This window comes from Belonocnema kinseyi, chromosome 1 (assembly GCF_010883055.1).
Source record: "Belonocnema kinseyi isolate 2016_QV_RU_SX_M_011 chromosome 1, B_treatae_v1, whole genome shotgun sequence".
Lineage (NCBI taxonomy): Eukaryota > Metazoa > Arthropoda > Insecta > Hymenoptera > Cynipidae > Belonocnema > Belonocnema kinseyi.
The window spans coordinates 52,711,068-52,717,784 of NC_046657.1; positions in this window are offsets into that span (position 1 = coordinate 52,711,068).

Genomic DNA, 6,717 nt, shown 5'->3' on the forward strand with positions numbered 1-6,717 from the left:
ATTTACCTTCAGCCTCACTCTTAAATCAATTAATTATACTGATATTGCACAATATTAAGATATATTGTGATATCACAAACATTTCTAACAGTGTAGAAAGAGTTCATGGAGGCAAAAACGAATCCAAATTCGATAGTCGAGAATCGATGGCTACGAGAATAACTGATTAAGCTTCTTATGAGCATCTGGTTAAGTTTACCAAAATATCTGGTTATGTAGACCAGAACGTGGAATCCCTGGGCTATTAGAAAACTATCTAGTAAAGATTTCTGGATAAGTTTACCAAAAATTCTGGTTAAATTTACTCGAATCCATTTCTTTGTCTTGTCAAAAATATTGCGTAAGGAAGATTCCAGGAAAAAATAACTTGAACAAAAGCAGCTGATAAAATAAAACTCAGATCGCGAGAATGTGATTGGTTGATATTAATTTCATGATTATTGAAACGTACTGAATAAAAAAGCAATAAAAATTGATATAAGCCTTGAGTGTCTAGAAGATTCAAATTTCACGGAACAATTGTGTAATTGTTTGATATTTACAGTGTTTATGTGACCAATTTCAAACGATTGCTCAAGTATTGCCTATAATTGTTATTATAATTTATAATATGCATTGATGATGAAACAGAAGTATTTTCATTTTTTTGTTTTTACCTTTTCAAAAAGAACGCATTCTATACAAACAAAAATAATCAATGCAAATTTGTGGAAATAATATAGGTGACAGTTAAGGTGATTAACCTTTTATCACAGCTTCTGTCGTTTTTATCGGACAATATATTTCTTATTTAATTGTTATGTTTTAAGATGTAAAAAAATCTACGTGTCCTACCCAAGAATAATTAGCAGGAAATTTTTTTATCTGTTTTTGGCGCACATTTTTCGTCTACTAATTTTTTGTTCGTATGTAGTGTCGTTTTCTACACAGTTGTATGGTGTTTTCAATGTTTCTTTTTGTAATTAAAACTGAAATTACGCCTCGTTTCAAAAACTATTTGTACTCAATTTTTATGTTTTCGAATAAATCACTTTTGTCTGTTTATTTTTTTTTTGTGTCGCTTATCCAAAAATTTTATTTGCATATGTTTAATGCTATTTTTTTTAAATAAAAACAAAAACTTTGCGTTAAATGAAAATGATTAAGAACAAATTTAGAAAACTTTTTAAGATAAACAATCTTTGTTTTATCATTTTCTTCCTTAACTTGAATAGTTTTCCCAAAAAAAATAATTTTTTCATTTATAATAATATTTTTTAGAATTGAAACAAAAATTATACGTATTTAAAAAAATTATATTAACTAATTGTTTTGTCTTACCGAGAGAATAAATCTTTCTTCTTGAAGCGTTGTTCGTCTCTCGTATATTTCTGATGAAAAATTGATTTTTTTTAAAGAACATTTTAAACAGATTAAGCCAGGAACGTTCACCAGAATAGATTTTCTTTTTATCCTATGCCAATAATAAATCTTTTGACTTAACAATACAATTTTTTATTTTTTAAAGTACCTGATTTTATATTGTACAATTTGAGTCATTCTCCATCTCAAAGAAATGGACAGTCTAATCTTTCAGGTTTTTAATTTCGATTCACTAAAGTTTGAAAACTCTTTATAATCAAATTCTTGAATTTTTCTAATATATCGCTTATGCATTTACCATCGTCATGACTGATTCTGGTCTCCTATTGACATTTCCAAGGTAAGACAATATTTTACAGCAATAATAATGATACATACTACAAAAAATGTGTATTTCATTTGTTTCAGTTAACCACCTAAGCGTAGATAATAATTTTTGTCAATAATGTGATAATGGATAGTATATGAGCAAGTATGACACGCATGCAAAATCTTGTGAGTTGCGGCTCTGGGATTTCTTTAAAGGGACCTCTGTCACTTCAGTAAAATGAAGGTTTTAATTTTAACTCTAATTTTCATATTTACGATATCGCTTGATTCTGTTGGTGAGTTGAATATTATAAACTATCAAATCAATCATACTGTAAAAAGTCTTACATTCAGATGCAGACTATATTAAAAATTTGCATTTCACTTTAAAACAGTCGAAACATATGTTGTCATCATTGCGCATCTTTCTAAATATTTTTGCCAAAAAATATGTTTAAAAAATTACAATTCAATCCATATGAGTAACTATAAGCTGTATCTCAATACAATTTTTTCTCCCATATGTTATCATTTTTGAAACATATGCTGGACACAATTTGAATGCAAGCTGTCATAGTTAATTTTTCACTAATTCTATTGAAACATGAGCTTAAATTATCGACAAAATAAGTTTGAAGGATTCTAATTCCACCTCTATATTAAAAAAAAATTCTTTTCAAGATATGTTGTTCATTTGCGGTGGGTCTTGTGAATGTGAGGCAAGAAAAGACATTCTACAACAAGAATAAATATTGACGTATGTCCAACATATGCAGTATTTCGTAAATGGATGCGTGTGCATGGTATTGCCAACTGTCTTCAATTTTTGTGGAGTGAAATTTTTGATAAATATAGTAATTTTTATTTTCTTATCATAATGCGAAGGTATTAGTTTTATGTGAAAACTCACTATCCTGGATTTCTATGAATCTCCACTTTTCGAGAGCCCCTGAATCTGAAAACACCGATTTTACGATATTGTCTCTCTGTCGTCGTCGTTTTAGTTGTCTGTATACCGTAAGACTTTCGAAAGACTAATGAGATTAGATTTTGCTTCAGCCCACGTATTTTGGAATACTTTAGGAACAGTTTGAAAATTCCGTGTATGGCGATCGAAATACAAATTATGCAAATGCGTTAGTTATCGTCAGGCACATAACTGAGTACATACTGAGCCATCTGAAAAAATAAAAATAATAAATGAAAATGAACCTTATCAGCCAAACAACACACGATGTATAAAATATGCAAGAGAACGATAACGTTGATTTTTGAAAGCCTTACATCATTAAAACAACAGATTTTTACATTTTTTTTTAAATCGAAAAATCAAAAATCCAACTGGACCAAAAAAAATAAAAAATCAATTATTCTACTTTGCGGTGAAACTATGCAAGATACAAAAACATGAATTAAAAAAATTATCCACCTTGACAGTTATTCATCCAAACAAGAGCTGTAAATTTGTCTTCATTCATTTTATCGAGCGCTGCGGACAGACTTAAAGAAACTCGTAATATCTATAATAATTCACAACTATACAGTAAGGACGTTTACTATGTAGTCATAGGGAATATAATTATACAAACTCTAGCATACAATGCAACCCGCATTGCATTTGTGTAATGCAAAAAAGTACTATATAGGCGATTTTAATTCGGTTTCCAAATCTCCCGCGCTCGAGATCTTGCGCTGATTGGTCAAAGGCTTCGAGACTCAGAAGACGTGCGCAAACTATACATATGACCAAATTCTGGAAAAGGGTTATGTTCCCCAGTATTCACCGCGCACTTAAAATAAATAATTAGTTAGGAATTAAAAACAATGTAACACAATATTAGAATGAGTTCACAAAAATTCTCGGGACGTGGTTTCTTTGGGAAATTTTTCTTAAATCTTTGTTTGCGAAATCTTTTTTATTCGTTGAAATCATTGAATTATTTGAAATCTATAATTAGTAAAAAAAATTTCTAAAATGTTTCGAAAACTTTTCAGATCTTCCAAATGTTTTAAAATCTTTGAAATCTGGTGAATTGTAACCTTTTCAAAGTCTTTTAAACCCTTTACATCTTTAAAAAGTTTAAAAATCTTTGTGAAATTGTTTCTAATAGAACTTTTTATTTTAGACATCGTTAGTGCGCACGTGCCGAAATTTTACGTGATTTCCGTATCTTTAGAACAGTTTTGTGTCGAAATGTATGGAAAATATTGTTAATAAGAACAACGACAAAAAATTAATTTGTAAATAACAGAGATTTCTAAGGTAGAATATTTTTAAGTCTATTTAAAAAAAAAACGTTGAAAAAAGTGCAAAGAGTTCGGCGACTAAGGCCATTATTAGCATCTGCTGGCACCTGTTATCTTCTAAAAAATGCTTAAAAATTCGGCGAAACTCACTGAAGGTGATGTTCCAGGTTCAAAATCAGTGCACGAATCAGTAGAAGAGCACAGTATTGAGCAGCTCAAACGATGTGCTAAATGTCGAAAACCACCATTAAAAAGAAAAGGACGTGATTTAGTGGAAAGGTTAGTTGAGGTTTTGTATGGCAGGTATAAATATTTTCTTTTATACAAGATTCGCAGTTCAGAACTTTGTTTGAGTAAATATTTAATATTCATAAAAATATAAAATGACACAATATTATATTTTCTACTTCTCTTTTTCAAGTTTAGACAATAAAAAGCCATTTGTTAGTGATTTCTTGGTATAAGGAATGTACTAATGAATTTTACTTCTTTCATAGAAACTGGTTATAAATACATAAATATAATAGTTTTCCGTTCTCAAGTGAAATTATGAAATAGATTTCATTTTTATCAAAAAATTTAGGAGGTTCGAAACCCCGATAACAATGCTTCATTTAATATGTAAGCAAATGTTAGCAAAGAAAGAAAATATTAATACCTGCCAAACACACCCTCAACTAACCTTTCTACTGAATCACTTTTTTCATTTTAAAGATAATTTCCTATATTTCATCCATCCTTTGAGCTGTTTAACACTGCGCTCTTTCGCTGATTTGTGCACTAATTTTACTCCTGCAACATAATCTTCCGTGATTTTTTCTGGATTTTTAAACATTTTTTTGAACACGACAGATGTCAACAAATGTAAATAAGGGGCTTGCTCGCCAAACTTTTCGCACTTTTTTTTCTGCATATATTTTAAAGTTTGTTGTCTTTAAACTCTGAATTATTTACGCATTTATTTTTCATTGTTGTTTTTATTTACAATATTTTCCATACATTTCGACACAAAACTGTTCAAAAAATACGGAAATGACGTAAAATCCTGGCACGTGCGCAATGTCGACGTCTAGAATAAGAAGGTCTATTCTGAAGCTGAGTTAATATTGAAGATTTCAGCTAATAATTTTTATAATTTCTAAGCCAAATATCAAAAAACATGTATACTTAAACATTCTATAGTAGCGGAGACGAAATTTGCAAGGTCGCTGAACGCCCCACTTATAAGAATAATTCGCCGCTTCTTACCTCTCATCATTTGAATTTCAGATTCATCGTTGAAATTTTTATAATCATACGGATTGCAATTTTCGTTGCAGTTAGTCAAAAGCATTTGATTCCCATATTTTATTGAATAAGTAAAAGAACAGATTTTATCACCAATTAATTACGTACAACCTGCAGATATTAACTTTATTTAATTAATTAAGATCGAAGTACAAAACGATTTTGACACTTGTCAAACGTCAAGTATCACTCACGTACCATTACATTATTGAAAACCAACTCCATTTTTTAAGAAAGTACCTAATGTACGTCCCGAATGTTTTTATGAACAATTTTAATGTTGTGTTACATTTTTTTTAAATTCGTAATTAATTATTTATTTGAAATGCGTGGTGATTCCTGGAGAACATAACCTTTTTTCAGAATTTGGTTACACATATATTTTGCGCGCGTCTTCCGAGTCTCGAAGCCTTTGACCAATCGACGCAAGATCTTGAGCGCGGGAGATTTGGAAACTTAAAATCGCCTATATAGTACTTTTTTGCATTACACAAATGGAAGACGGTTTGCATTGTATGCTAGAGTTTATATAATTATATTCCCTATGACTACATAGTAAACGTCCTTACTGTATAATCTGACTTTGATATAAAAGTTGTAAACGGCAGATATTTTGTTTATTATAAATCAAGAGAAAAATAGAACGTAAACGGCACAAAGGTTCAAGACAGTACAATAAAAAGGAGGCTAAATTTTGTTTCAGGGCGCTTTGCTCCAACGATCATTTGTTTCTCGAGATCATAATGATCTATACATTCGTTACAATTTGATCTTATGTTTTTGTTTATTTGTGAGACTAAACAAAATGGCCGCCAATTTTTGGCGTTGATGTCTTAAACACATGACCTGGAAATTGCATCTAACCGCACGAAACCATAAAAAGATTGTATATGAGCTAACATACTCTGAAAACGTCAGCCATCTTGGTTTGACTTCATACATGATCACGAATCAGATCAGTGTGATCTCAAAAGTTAAGCATTGATTCCGGCCGAACCAAACGCTCTTTATTTCGGTATCATTTTTGTTACATCCGTACTGAAAAATCCTATGTTGGTTCCTACATAGGAACCAATCCTGTAAATGTTTCTGTATTGGGACCATATCCAGATGCGCAGTATTAGTCTATGGCATCTACGGCTGCGTAGACGTTTTTTTTGGTCCTCCAGAAGCACCTAGAGACAGGCACCTATATAGGATCCTATGTCATTTCCTATAGGTGGCACCGATAAGTCATTGTCATTTATGACTTTTTCCTTCTTAAACAATTATTACCTTCAATAATGGAACTCTTTCGTACATTCTTTTCATTAGGCTTTTGGTGACGTACGCTACATCATAAACTTGAAAGTAATACGTTCGAGCTGAAAATAACTTTAACATCAGGTATGATGTGAGTTAAATCTTGGCCTCGACCCGAGTAATGTAGACGATTTTTTATCCTTTTTTTTGCTTGAATTTATCGATAAGGGGCCATTCATTAATTACGTAAGGGCGATATTCGCCATTTTT